The following is a 15,499-nucleotide window of genomic DNA, read 5'->3' as shown; positions in this document are numbered from 1 at the left end:
CTGCGCAGTGCGCCCCGCACCCCGGGGGCGGGGCGGCCGGGACACGCCCCTGCCACGCCCCCCGTGGAATCCCGGCTGCCCGAGGCTGCCCGGGGCGGGGTCGTGGTGACTGCGTGTGACAGAAGCCCCGTGAAGCATCCAGGAGTCCTGGCAAAGACGCGCCCCCACCCCACCCTCCCCTAGCAGGGGCGGATCCAGGATTTGGCAAAGGGGGTGCGCCCGCAGCTGCAGCCCTGTCCCGCCCTGCGGGCATGAGCCCCGAGCCTTTGTAAAGTTCCCGAAGCAGATGAGCGCCCCCCTGCCTCAGAGGCGTCTCCCCCTCTCTCCTGGTCTTAGCCCAGCCCCACACAAGTCCCCCTGGACGGGGAAGGAGCAGCTGTGAAGCTTCCCCCACCTGGGCACGGCTGGATTAACACACAGGCAAACTAGTCACCTAGAGCCCTAAACTGTGGGGGCCTGGCCCTTCTCTCCATGGTGGTGGCCCTATCCACCTCTCCTCCCTTCCCTTCCCCTCCCCTCTGCCAGCCTTGCCACAGCAGCTGAGGCCCACCCACTCCCTGTGGCAGCAGCACCCGGGTGGGGAAGGGGGTCTCAACCAGCTTGGGACCCACACATTCGTTTGCCTAGGGCCCAGTAAAGGGTTAATTCAGCCCTGCACCTGGGGACAGCAGGGAAAGCAGATGGGGGGCTGGGGGACAAGGGGAGGGGACCTGTGTCTCTGGGGACAGAGGGGAAGTGAGGCTTTTCTTCCGCTTTGGGGGCTTCTTTCGAAGTCCACAGAGGTGTGCAAGCATGTGCTTGTAATTTTTAGGCTTGTTTGCTTTGCCTTCAAGCCTTCACATCTCAGCCTTGAGGGGGAAGCTGAGTCCCAAAGACGCATGTTGCTCTACAGCCAGGAGGGCCAGAGAATTACTGAGAGCCGAGTGCTTCCCTTCACCCTGACTTGCTCAACATCATGAGAACTGGCAAAACCACCCGGACTGCCGCAAGCATCAGGTATCTCCTGGGCCCTGCTATCTCCACTCTGACATCCCTGTGCTCCTCTGAACTGCATCGTCTTGGAGCTGGCTGCTGCCAGGCTTCTAAAGCAGGCCTGGAGTGAGGAGGGCAGGTCAATTAATTTTTCCAACTGTTTAGTTGGTCTAATAAAAGATATCACATTTACCCAAAGATTAAGAACCTTGTCTGCCTATGTCCTTAAACCAACAAGGCTACAACCTTCATCCTCAAAGGCTATTCTTAGAGGCATCAGGCCTCTAAATCTATGCATCAGGCATTGGTCTATGCAGTTAAAGCCAGTCAGCTGTATTCATTTGCCTTGATAAAAAAAACGTGTATTTTTTAAATTTATGTAGCAGGCTTACCTTTTAGAGCTTGGCCTGAGTCCCAGGTTTGAGATCCTGCTGTTTTGATTGGTGGAGCCCATTCATCAATCAGGAGGCAGTAAGAGCGGTGAATTCGCGCCCCTTTCCTGAGGGGAATGGGGAGGAGAGCTCACCTGGACCTGATTGTGGACTGCAACATTGTCAGATCTGGAAGACTTCAGGGGGCGGAGCCCTGGAGAGTATAAAAGGAGCTGCATGCCCAGTACGAGGGAGATGCATGGGGACAGAGAAGAGTAGGCCTTAAGAGAGCTGCTCAGCAGCGTAAAGCAGTAGCTAAGAAGAGCCCCTGCAGACTTCTATCAGTGGGGAGCTGTGGGTGACTCCAGTGGTTAGGCTCTTGATGTGCAGCACGGCATCCAGATCCTGGGAGCTGCATGAAGTGGCTTGGGTCTGCAACCTTTGGCATGCAGCCAGAGACACAGTGCACAGGCTCGTGCATGGAGCAGGATTTTTGGAGCTGCTTGAGTGGCTTAGGTCCCCAACCTCCACATGAAGCCAGGAGCTAAATGCAGATGATACTGCACAGATGGTCTAGGAGCAGACCTAGCCCTGGGCTGCACAAGGCTGCCTGGGCCTCCAACCCCTAACATAAGGTGAAGCGCCTGCTACACACAGCGGTGCATGTAGCCCTAAGCCAGGCCAGTGGCAGCAGAGTGAGGTGGCAGGAAAACCCAGCAGACACAGAGCTCAACCTGGAGAATGGGAGCAATCCTCCAGGACTGTGGAGTAGTAAGTAACCCTGGAGAGAGGGTTCGCACAGAGGAGGGGCCCCCAGGGTTATGAAGGGGCACCACATGAGCTGCTCCTGGGTGATAAGGGGTGCTTAGGAGTCTTTAGAGTCTCCCTCTCCTTTTCTTCCCCCCCTCCCCATCTCCTTTCCTGTAGTGGTACCTTGGGAGTGGGGCCCCTGCCCTGGAGGGCACCCAGGTAGTATAAGAATTGTTTGTTATATTTGTAGCCTGTGCCTTATAGTTTATGTGAATAAGCTGAAGTAATAGTTTGTATATTAATAGAGTTATAAGGTTGCACAATCAATATCCTTTGTTCTGGGTTGTTCTATTGTTCACTTGTATTTTCGAATAATGTATGTGTATGGTATAAGGTTTATTGTTTTATAAATTTGTACATGTGACAGGCTACCTGGTAATGATTTGGCCCAGGGGTTTTGAAAGGGTAAAAAATGATTGGAGGGCTTGGGATTCCCTTTCCTCACCAATTAGGCCCCAGAGATTCACCCTCCATGTCCCTGATTTAGCCCCTTGGGTCACCTGGAGGGGATTAAAAGGGGCAGTATAGCTGACTTCAAGGAGACCAGCAAGGGACCAGGAGGAAGGTATTTCAAAGAGCTGGGCCAGCAGGGTGGGAGCAGTTGCCCAGAAGCACCTGAAGGAGTGAGACCTGCAGGCAGCAGTTAGACGCTTAACAGCGTGGCATGCTGCTGGCAGGAGAGGCTTCCCGCTGGGCTCCTGGATCCCCCTACGAGAGGCTGCGGCCAGCAGGAGAGGTTCCCCAGGTCCAGCAAGAAGCTGAGTAGTGACCTGAGAGGTTTCCAGCTTCTCCAGCAAGAGGCAAGAAAGCTTGATGTGAGGCAGGGGGTCTTGGAAGGTCAAAACCCCTAGCAGCTTGTAGCAATACTAGCACTGGTGGCTGTGTGGTAGAGTTTCTGCCTAGCATGTGGGAGCTCTGAGTGCAGGTTCCAGTTGGGATGAATAAGGATGAGTGAAGTGACAGGGAGAAATTCTTGTTGCAGTGGAAGGGGGTTATAGTGTCTTCCCTCTTTCCCCTTCTCCAGGTACCTAGGCCCTATATTTCTTGTTATTTGACATTTTGTGCCTTTTCATATTTCACCTACCAGTATTGTTTGTTCTGCTGTTCGTGTTTTATATTTTGTTAAACCTGTCTCCTGTCAACTGGAAGAATATGTCTACAATTGTAAGTGCCTAACCTTTATTGAATACTGCCCCGTTGGGGTGTTGTACTGTCCCCTGCACCCCCTGGCTTATACATGTTATGTTCCCACTACTGTTTTTCTCATTAAAGGTATATGGTTGAGTCCGCATTGGTGGTCTGGCTCTGCTCTATAGGGGGAGGAGAGTCCCTACACCTCCCACAGTGCTTGTGCACCTGCTCTGATCCCTTCAATTGGAGAGGGGGTACCTCTTGGAGTACTGCCCAGGTTACAAACATATCTATCCTTACCCTTTAATGGTTTTGTTGTAATAAATTTGTATATAGTTAAGTAATTGATTGACTGGGCCTGACTCTCTCTATAGGGGACAGAGGCGGCCACTGGTTTCCCATGTCCCTCCACAGCACACTGCCCTGCCAATAATTCCCTCCAATTGGAGAGGGGAGTACAAACCCATGTACACCCGAGCTACATTTAGGAAGTTATATATGGCTTTATTTTTGATAGAACAGCCAAGTGTTCTTTAATTTTTTTTTTTCCTCCCTCTTAAAATGACATTACACCACAAAAATGTGAAGCACAGGTAGATTTTGACAGGAAGTTTTCAGAAGCAAAACAGTGAAATTGCCATTATTTGAAACTAAAAGTGATTCTCCCTCAGTGGAAACTGGTGCAAAATATTTTTAATGTGAAACTTCTGAACTGACCCTGGCAGCTTCTCAAAACAGAAAATGAGTTTAAGATATGAAAAATGTGATGCTTTTCTTCCTGTATTCTCCTGAAAGCCCATTAGCCTTGGGAGAGTATATGGGTCTTAATTTTCTTACTGGGCTGAGTGAGACAGTTGAATGACTTGTTGGAAGTTGTTTAGGAACTTTGTCATTGAAACAAAAGGTTGGCCCAAAGGTGACAAACCCCACCAATAATCAGTGATTCTCTCTCTGGTTTCCTTGGTGACCTACAAAATAAATAAACTGTCCCATAGCCCAAAGTCTGCAATCTTGTGTCATAAACAATTCTCTGGTCACCCTTCGAAGTTGTAGCATTGGACATTTGTTTAAGACAGGAGTGTCAAATGCATGGCCTGCAGGCTAAATCCAGCCCACAGAACCATCCTAGCCAGCCTGCCAGTAGTCTGGAAGACTACCAGAAGTTGGGTATGTGGCCAATGAAGAATGGGTTGCTGCAGAATTCAAGGTCCCTGAACGTTGATGGACATGGCCATCAGCAGCACAGGGTGAGTGAGGGCTACACAGCCCATGGTTGCCACCCTGCCACCCAACTTCCCAACCTGCACTGCCACCTGATTCCCCAACTTGCTCTGCTGCTTACACTTGGACATGCACTGCCACAATTCCCAACTTGTGCAATTACCTCAGTGCGGACCTGCAGGGTCTAGACCTGCTGCAGCTGCTGCTGGCTCCATGGATCAGGTTCAGGAGGACCCCACATGGCCCAGATCCAGCCCGGGACCTAAGGCAAGTTTGACACCCCTGGTTAAACCATTAGTAAGTTGCAAGGAAAAAAGGAAAAGCAGGGGCTGTAGGGATGAGGAGAGGTCTAGTGCTAGTGAACTGAGTAAGGCTTCCCTTTGCCTTTCACCTGCACAGCACTGTTCTCAGGGTTGAGAACCATTTCCACTAGGAGCTTGAGGAGCCTGAAGATAATTGAAGGAGAGAAAATTTCAAGTAATCTTCTTATTTCATAAACCAGGGAAGATAGCAGATGGAAGTAGACCACTGGCTAGGTATATGGTACAAAGTAGAGAAGTTTGGTTTTGTGGAACATGGAGCCATCCATTATGAAGAAGGGAGGATGTATGACTTGTCCCATTCCACCTTGGTGGAAAACCCTTCCAAAAAAAAATTAAAATAAAACAACACCCCCCCCACCAACCCTCAAATCATGTTTTGCCTGCCCCAGATTCAAGAGTGAAGGAGATGCTTTAAGATAGCAGGGTAGGTAGAAGAGCAGAGCAGGACAGGTGGAGGCAACAGGAAAAAAACCCTTCCTTCTCCTAAATGGAATCCTATTGGGTCTTAATGCATCTTTTGCATCTCTTGCCCAATGAATGCAAGATTCAGCATGTCCTTGTATGACACTTGTAGGAGATACCCCACCAATTGCAACTACTGTACTCTACCATGGTGACTCATATCCAAATAGTCTTTAATCTCTGCAATATTGTGCTAATTATGCTGCATACACTGACTTCCAGTACAGATGGAAAAGCACAATGTTATTGTAAATGCATTACAAGCTGTATATTTTTCATAGAGGTCCAGTGACTTGGCAGTGATACCAACCCACACTTGCTAAATGAAAGAAGGATAACCTTTTCTAAGTGTCCCTTGTTATGCAAGTGGAACCAGGAAATAAAGAGTCAGAGTCAAAGTCAAAGGAGAAGCTACAACCATTTTGTTACAGAAATAAAGTGAACTCAATTGGAGTACTTAAATTGATGGACTGTCTAGAAACCAAGATATTGATGATGTAAGAGTTAACGAGGCAAAGCAAAGTTATTACAAAATCAAGTCAACTTCTTGCAAAGAGCATGGGATATCTGCAAGTCAAGTAAAATCCATACTTCCCACCTGAACATGTTAGGAAACAAGGAAAAAACTGCACTGCATTTAACTAAAAATGCATTCCAAAGCTAAATCAAGAATGTGAAGAAATAGCTCAGATCAGAATTGTGTTGCAGTCACAACACAAGGGTATTCCAATGTATAGGTAGGGAGTCCTGCAGGGAAGTCACCATTTCTCAACAGCCTGCCACTCCACACAAATTGCAAAGAAAAGGAAAGAAAAACCATGAAATTACCACAAATTGTAAAGAAATACCAAAGAAAAGAAAAGCCATGTATACCCAGCTGTAGGACAAACACTCGTGAGAAGAGCAGCAGATCCCTTGGCCGAGATTGAAACTTAGCACTGTGGATGTAATAACAGTGAAGATTGGTTTGTGACCGGAAATAAAAGAACAAAAAGTGAATTGTGAAAAGGGTTCTGAATCTAAATGCATGTAATCCCTGGGCTTACATACTCTGCATATAAACAGATAGCAGATAAAAATTAGAAACATGATGTGTTGTATGTACTTCTTTTGAAGAGAAGTTTGCAAAATCAACCAATCAAACAGGTGTGCAACATCAGCATGATAGAATGCAAAGTTATAAATATTTTTAAAGAATTTGATAAGGTGTACAAAGTGGGATGTACTCTATATATTCTTAATGCATTGCAATGATATTGATCTGTCCAAAATAGTATAAACAAAAAAAGTCCCACTGAACACTAAGAAATAAGAGCAAAGCTGAGCTTGATCAGGTGGTAAAATTCAATGGTATCGAGTAAACATGGACACTACTTTCCCAGCAAATATTTCAGGCTACTTTACATTATGAAGGCATTATATTATACCAGTGATTCTCAACTAGGATGCTGAGACACTCTGGGGTGCCACCAGATCCTTTGAAAGGGTGCCTTGAGCTGTGAGGAGATAAGTTGGGTTTTTTCTTTTATATGACAAAAACAGTGTCCCTATCTTTATCTTTGTGCCCTTTAGCATTTTTGTCAATTTGGGAGCTCTTGGCTATTGGAGACATTACCAGAGATCACTACATGGAGACAGCTCTCATTGATCCCCAGGAGATAAGTAAAATGTGAGGAGATAAGCAGGTAAACCAGGCTCAGGCTTGTCCCTCCCTGGATGATCCCCACCCTTACTGCCCAGCCTCTGTGTAAGGAGGTAAGCACAGTAATATATAAATGAATTCTTGAAATTGGGTGCCACTCAATTCACAAAAGATATGGGTCCAAAAGTTTGAGTCCAGATAGGTTGAGAACCAGAACCACTGTCTTATACTGAAGAAGCTTCCTAATGGAGACACAGCTTTAACAAATAAGAGTTGTTGTTTTGTCAGTATAATTAATCCAACTCTTCAGATGACATGCCTTGCACCAGCAAACAGATTCTGCTGCATGAATATGTTGTATTTATATATAACATATGTATTTAACATATGCATAATGTCAGGTGCTGGCAAAGCAATATTGGTTGGGGGGGCAGTTCACACTCCTGATCAACAAAATTACGGGTATGCCAGCAAAACTTTGTTAATGGCCCATTAGCAAAGCTACTAGGAGTGCTCCACATATATAGAAATACTGGCATCCTGTCATTACAAAGCCCTCCTAGAGTGGTTCAGCTATTGCAGTGCTGTACTTTGTACCAGCTTCATAGAACTGTCACGTTCTCCCACTCTAAAGTGAAACCAACTAAATGAGAAAAAATGCAGTTCACCCATACAACTGCATCTTTACCACTGGCAAACAGAGTAACTAAGGCAGGACTCCTTAGGAATTCTTAATAATTTGCACAGCACTTTTAAATTAATAGTCTGATGACTTGTCCCTCTCATTAAATTTTTTAATTGACTTTTCAGTTACAAAAGATGCAAACCCAAACCCAAGAAATTCCAAAAGCAAATACTGTGTATTAAAGACTGTTAAGGTTGTTTAGAGATTGCAGAACACTCAGCTGTCCTGTTCCTTCCCAAATACATGCACCTAAAAACAAGGCAACAAATAATTAAGGGATGGGCAAAATATGGCCTGCAGGCCAGATCCAGCCTGCCAAAGGATTTTGTCGAGTCTGCAGTGGGTCCCTTGGTCCTGCCCGGTGCAGGCATGGGGGGAAGCCTAGGACATGGCATATGCAGCTGGTCCTGCTGCCCCTGGGCACATAGTAAGGCTGGTGAAGCGCAATGGCCAGACACACTTCCTGGCAGCCTTGACAGCGGTGGCTCCTCCTAGCTGCTGCTGCCAGTCTCCGCCACAACTTCCAGGCCCAGCCTGCTGCCCAGGCACCACGGCCTATCCGGCCTCCCCCACCACCAGGGGTACTGAACGAAGTAGACAGGCTGGGTCTTCATGGAGACTGGCTAGGACCCCCATGGGCAGAGCATGCTTAGCCGGGCGGATAGGATGGGGCCATGGGCAAGCAAGGAACAGCATCTGGGAATGGGATGGGTAGACAGGGGCCAGGGCTGGGGCTGGGGCTGGGGCCAGGTCTAGGCCTGAAACTGTGGGGTGGTGACAGCACAAGGCTATGCTTGGAGTGGATCGCAGCTCTGCCACACACTGTCACCACCCCATGATCCTGGCCCCACCCACCCATCTCTCTCCTGGATGCTGCTGGCCATGGCGCCATTGTATCTGGCCATCCTGCTCCCAAAACAAGTCTGGCCACCACACCACCCCAGCTCTGTTGTGCGCCCAGGGGCAGTGGTACCAGCTAAATGTGTCATGGCTCAGGCTGCTCCCCATGCCTGGGCTGGTCAGGCTGGGGGACCACTTAAGGAGTTTTGGGGAGCTGTTGTGGGGGCTGGGGAGAGAAGGCAGGAGCCTGCAACAGCTCCCCAAAACTCCTTAAGTGGCCCTCCAGTCCAAATAATCCCCCACCCCCATTATAAACAGTCTACCTGCCAGGGTAAACTTAAACACATTATGTTTATCAAGTACAAAGAAATCCAGATGGCATCACCAAATACACTCCAATTTCAGTTGCTCTAAGAGGCCAGAGAGGAAAAAGAAACACTTGCTGGGAAATGAAATGGGAATGCTTTTTTGAATCTTTGCTTTCCTGATACATGTGCCATTGTAATGTACTCTTAAGAGGTACTGAGCATGGATTGACTTTTCTTTTGCAAATTTACACCTACGTGTGTAGGAAGTTGGCATAGCACTGTCCAGCAGCATCTGCTTAGGACTTGTACCCATGAGAGAGAGTATCCAATTAACACTGGATAGCTGTCACATAAAGCACTTCCTTGAGAAATCTCAGAGTCTGAAGTCAGAGAACTCAGCAGTGGGAACAGGCAATAATGTAACTAGGGGTGAGCTAGAGGGGCACCCACCCTGGGCACCAAGCTAGAAGGGATACTAGAATCACCCTCCCACTCCTGTAAAGTCCACACCTTACCAGCAAGAGCAGCCCTGTGGCTTATCCATACAAAGGACTCCAAAACAGTCCACAGCTCCTGCTGTGTTGCTTCAAGAGCAACACCCAGGGTGGGCAAAGCAGGAGCCCACTCAGGAGTTGTTTAGCAGTTCCCAGCATAGCTAAGACTGCTGTGCCCCTTCTCACCAGTCTCTGAACCACAGGTGCCGCCTCCCCCCCACTCTCAGAACCTGCACAACCCCCTCCAAACTGCACCATACCCCGCCTCCCAGCTGTTCCCTGGGGTTTGCCCAGGGCACCAGCTCTGCTTATTACCCTGCTGGGAATAGGGCTGCTCTGCTTGTCAGATTGGTGGTTCAAGCAAGCTCTATTTTTACCTTGCATTAAAATCTGTGCCCTGAGGAATGTCCTTTACTTTTGGCACATGACAGATTTAGGAAGGAGAAAACTCCTTGTCTGTTTAACTCTCTGTGACAGACCACTGGCTGCAGTTATAATGTGGATGCACCTGTATTTCTGCTTCAGAAAACAAAGTCCCCATAAGAGCCCTAGGCAGAGCCTGTACTCTGCAGAAGGTGGCTTCTCAGTCCAAGAAGAACAGGAACTGCCTCTCCTATTTGGAATACAATTTATTATGATTTTTATCAGCTACAGTCAATTGCCCCTGGGAGCACTTTTATGTGTCCATATTACGCATTCACTTCCAGAGGTCACTGTGTCCAGTAAAGCACCCCTTGGACACATCGGGGAGGGGGAGGTGGATCTAGGATTTTAAAAAGGAGCATGTGGAGGCAGTGACCAGTGTTGTAGTGGTGACTACACCACCCCTTCTAGCCCTGCCCTATAGCAGACTGCACCTCAGGAGCAGCAACTGCTGTCTTTTTTAAAGCCCCCAAATCAGGTAAGAAGCATTCTCCTAACTCTTAGCACTGCCCTGCTTCCCATCTATGCTTAGCAGCATATCCCCTTCCCTCTCCCCATCTCTACTTATGTTTCTGGGCATAGGAAGGGGTTGAGGAGACCTGTCCACCATTGTCACTGTCCCAGCCACTCCTGCCCTGCACCAGTTGGGACTGTGATGAGCAGCTGCATGGGGAGCCAAGCTGGGCTGGAGGAAGCAGTGAGGGTGAGTAGGTTCCTCCTCCCTGGCAGGCAGACCACACTCAAGAGAACAGTCAGGGAAGGGGAACATGTCTGCTCCTGCAGCAGCCACAGCTGCCCCCTCTAGAGCTCTACCACCTCCAGGTCAGGCAGGGGCAAGGGCAGTTGCAGTTGCAGGTGGAAGGAAAGGGGTGGGGATGTGCCACTAAGCATAGAAGGGAAGTGAGAGGGAGGCAAGAGTGGGGAAATTCTTACCTGCTTTGGGGACTCAAAGTCTTTGGCTGCTATTCCTGCAGTGTGGCCCAAAAGGAGGGTGCAACCACACCACAGCACCCCTCTGGATTCACCCCTGCTTGGATGCTGTACAAAGCATGCTGATGTTAACAGGAGTCTATTGATTTCCATGGCCTTTAGATCAGGCTTCTTGATGCTATGTTCAACAGGCTTACAGGGAAATAAATGGCAAAAAAACTCTTTGACTTCACTGATGTAGGATGGTGGCTATCCATCCTGATCTTCCATTCCTCGATCTCCCAAAATGCTCTGTAATAATGATCATTTAGATTAGGACCCCAAGGTGCTGGGCACAAACATGTAACAAAAAGAAGCCCTTACATTAGCAACAAGACAAGAGAAAGTAGATGGATGCAGATGGGCATGCTTTGCACGAGCAAGAGAAGCAAATTGGAGCAGACTGCAATAGAGGAGAGAGATGGCCTGCAACAAGAAGGTAACGTAAAACAAGCACCTTTCATAAGAATATCTTCATACCCCACCCCTTTCCAACAGTTTACAGATACCTATGGGTTCTTTCCTAGTTCAAATGCAGGCCAAATGCTCAGATCAAGTTTAATTGATAGAAAGCTTAGATAGAAAAGATGGAAATACTGCAGCAGGTTGTACTAATTGTATGGTTCTTGAAACTGTAACTTATGATTTAAAAAGATGTCTCCTCTTCTCTACCTCTCATCTTCCCCAGTCTTCTTTCTCTCCTTTGGACTTTTTCCACTCTTCTTTCTCTTCCATTTTCTTCTCCTCTTTTCTCCAGTCCTGATCGAGAAGAACAGCCCCATTCAGCACAACATCCATACACATACTTGACAGTGCTCAGTGTCTGTACCATTGAAGGACCTAAGCTCATGCCCAGGTACTGCCCTGAACAGGGATGGGCTGAAGCTGTGTTTAAGTTATTTCCTGGATGAAGGCCTCTCTTTCCATTTACTACTTTCTTTTCCACTAGAATTTTCTCCCACTTTACCCATCACTTTCCCTTCCCTTTTTTCCCCTTCCTTGTTCCTTGACATTTCCCTCAGCAATTTTCTTTCACCATTGTCTTCCCTCAGCCAAGCCCTTGCTCCATCCTTCATCCCTGCCTTGTTATCTCCCAGCTCATTTTAGACCCACTTCCTTCAAAGATACCCTCCAAGCCTAGGGACAGACATTCAAAAAGCCTGAGCCTAAATTGATTCAATCTTTGCAAGTTAGTCTAACCTGGCTCAGTTAAACCAGTTTGTAACTGTACAGACATCCCTTCTGGACTGAAGAAATGCAGGCACATGCATTTCTCAGTGGCTCAGGTTAGAAGCTGGGGGGCACTAGAGCAGCCCTCCCTACCATTCTACAGTGCTGAGCTGAGTGGGGCATGACCAGGCCCCAGGACACTGATTAGGGAGGGGTTTCTCCTCCCCACACCAGGCCAGCAGGGAGTTGATAACACAGTGTTTATCAGCCCATTAAGAAAACAAGAGCCTGTCTCATTAGTTCAAGCTCTTCTTAAACAACGTTTTCCAAGGAAGGAATGGAAGGACGTTACCAGCTGAGCTGTTGATTAGGTCCAAAAAGCCCTAAGTGGACACTGTCCTGTCTGCCTTACACAGACACCTCTCAACATTAGCTAGCATACCACATGCTGGCTATAGGCTGTGTTGTGAGAGAAGGGTGTGGGGGATCCCTGCTTGAGCAGGGAGTGGAGGAAGGGGGGTGGCATGGGGAAGCCAGGCAGATGCTGTGCCTGCTGCCTCTGCCAGAGCTCCAGCCAGGAAGCAGAGATGATGGACCAGTCCAACTCTCTGGAGCAGAGAGCCCTGCCCAGAGCTGCAAAACATCTGGGATGCTGGGAGACTCTGGTTTAAGTTAGACCAGGAAGCGGTCTAGACAGACATTGTATAAACTGATTTGACCCAAATCACTTAAGTCTGATACTACATTAAACCAAGTTTATCTCAAACCCATTTCAGCCATTTTCAAACTGGTTTATGTGCACTGAATATCTGTTCTGTTACAGGTTTATATCAGTTTCTGATCACTTAAACTGGTTTATGTGTAATGTCTATCCCTAGCCCAAACCTTCATTTGCCCTGTGGTCTGTAAATAGATCTCTCTCTGAAGCATTCTATGATCCAGTGTTTTGAGGACACTAGATCATTCCTATTGAACTGGAATGAAGGACACATCTGATTTTTAAGTTCAGAGTGGAATATTTGCATTTTAATTTTGGCAGATTGTCAAGAAATCACTCTCCATAAAATACATATTTTATTTTGGAATATAATAATTGTATAGTTGACTGCAGTTACATGGCAGCTGCCATCACAGTCATTGTGATATTGCAAATGCTTTTGATATGGCTGAAATTAACAAAGCAGGAGAAACAGGAGATTTCAGTAGGAATTGCTTGAGAGCACAAGTGAAGTGAAATGTTTCTTAGGACAGGCTGCTGCTTCAACTACTTGTTGGCTGCAGGCATTCCCATGCCAGCAGAGGCAGAGTCATGCTGATAACAAGAGCATGGTTGGTCAGCCCCTTGCCAGCTGTGCTGGGGTTATAACACTTGGCAGTAAGCTTCTTAGCTGTGGGAAATTAGTTGTGACATTCAGAACTGCAGACTTTATTACTGCAAAATTTGTCCCAGCTGTCCAAAGTGCATCCAGGATATGAGTGACAACAGAATCCACCCCCTGTGGATTCCAGCCTCTTTTACACCTAGTCAACAGAGACATTTCTGCTGAGATACACAATCATGTTATAATAAAACAGTGCTCTGATTCAATTAAAGAGTGGTCTGGGCTAGCCTATGTAGAAGAGGCCAAATTCTGCTGCAACCATGAGACTAAATTCTGTTACAGCTCTTAAACATCACTCTGCTTTTTTTATCCCCAAAATCATTTCAAAGCCCAGCTAAAGATGCTAAGTGACAGCAGAAGAACATTTATCTATCCCAATGTTTACAAAGCTCAACACTTAAATGCAGAAAAAGGAAGACTCAAAGATGTAAAGATGCACTGGGCAAATATGGAAACAGAAACACAGCTGCCAAATGGGTACATTGGTGTTCCCTGATAGACTGCTTCTACTTTATGCATATCCTTAGTACAAAGGAATGCTTTAACCAAAGTATCTACATATTGGAGCATTTTCCATGCATAAGGAATCTTCAGGGGCTTGCAACTTTTCTTGTTAATTTGGCAGTTTTCTGATTAAAACAGATTTTCAAGCCAGTTATTGAGCTGGCCATTGGGTTTTGTAACATAAGGTGGCTAAATTATGGACTGACAGGCTACTGATATTCCATACTCACTCTCTTGTGATGGATTGCTTTCTTCAAAAGGATATGGTGCTGTGGCAATAAAGAAACATGTTGGAGACGCAGAGGATGTAAAATAATCATACATGTATCCCCTCCTTTGCTACTGAGGGATGAGTGAATCAGCTTAGATAAAATAAGGCACACTCACAGGCCTGTCAGAAAAAAACTTTTTTTCAGCATAGCAAACTAAAGCAATGGAATGCAACATTTCACTGATCAAGCTTGCCATTGTCATTATACATGGAATGATGGACTTCCTTCAGTAAGAGGTATTATTAAAGAAAACTCTGACAGACTGCACAAACAGGCTTCCACACAGCTTAAGTGACAATCTTGTCTCTCATTTATCAGAGATCACATGGTGTCTGGAATTCTATACAGCATGGAGAGATATAGACTAACAGAGCCATTCACTGCATGTAAACAGTCATCACACACATTATCTACAGTGCTACTTGCTCTCTGATCACATCCCACCATAGTGGGCATGTCTACACATGCAATTAATGTTATTTGGCTTTACTGTGCAGTAAATTTACTGCACAGTAGTCTAATTTACTGCACAGTAAACTGTGCAGTAGATGATGACGTGTGTAGTAAACTCTGTGTAGATGATGACATTTTACCGTGCAGTAGAGTAGTCTACTGCACAGTAAAGCATCTTGTTTAGACACAACCAGTGATTATCTGCTACTGAACTACATTTTACCTGCAAACCCTCAAACAAGCTATTGCTCAACAGGGTGAGAAGTGAGAGAAATTTGGTGCTCACACAGCACTAATATCACAATACTGGCCTTTTAAATTAAAAAAGTCTCCCTGGCACAACTAGACTGAAGAAAATCATGCTTATCCTGAGAGGATTCAACTTCAGAAGGTTTTTGACACAGTGAACCAATATTCTAGAGATGTGACTGGCTTATAAAAATGACTGATCCCATCTCCCCTCCCTACAGGCCTTTTATTGCTGGCTTATCCCACTATTCGTTTTCCTCTGCAATAATAATGAAATACAGGACTCTGACAACTAGCAGCTTGCCAGTAGCATTAGAAAGTTTTGATAAGAGAAGTGGTAGATCTGAGCATCCTGGGTGTGTGAACTAAATGAAGGAGAATAAAGCTTTGCTAGAAATGGTCTATAGTACCTGGTTTCAGCCCCTGATCTGCTTTTCTTTAATGACTCAGGTCAGGTGTAATTAATAAAGGGACAGATCCTCAGCCTTCTTAAACCTTCAGATTAAAGTTAAAGAAATCAAGGACTTTGAAGTAGTTAGCTACAGGATCATGCACAGTAGCTAAGCAGACTTCCTCCCTGCACATCTGTCAGAGCACCTGAACAACAGCATCCAACTATGGTTGCCAAATAGACTTGCCCCAGGACAGCAAGCAATCATGCCAGTGTAAGCCAGATGTTAGGGCCCCTGTCTTGGTTGTGATTCAGTTCCAGGCCCCACTGACTTCAAGGGAAGTTTAGCCCATATTATGACAAAAGGCTCTGGCTTGATGTGCTGGTTTTGCAATGATGATAAGCTCTCACTCTGCTCCATTGAGCA

This window comes from Gavialis gangeticus, unplaced genomic scaffold (assembly GCF_001723915.1).
Source record: "Gavialis gangeticus isolate Ggan-Ray unplaced genomic scaffold, GavGan_comp1, whole genome shotgun sequence".
In the NCBI taxonomy this organism is placed as follows: Eukaryota; Metazoa; Chordata; order Crocodylia; family Gavialidae; genus Gavialis; species Gavialis gangeticus.
Note: the sequence above shows the minus strand (reverse complement) of the source record.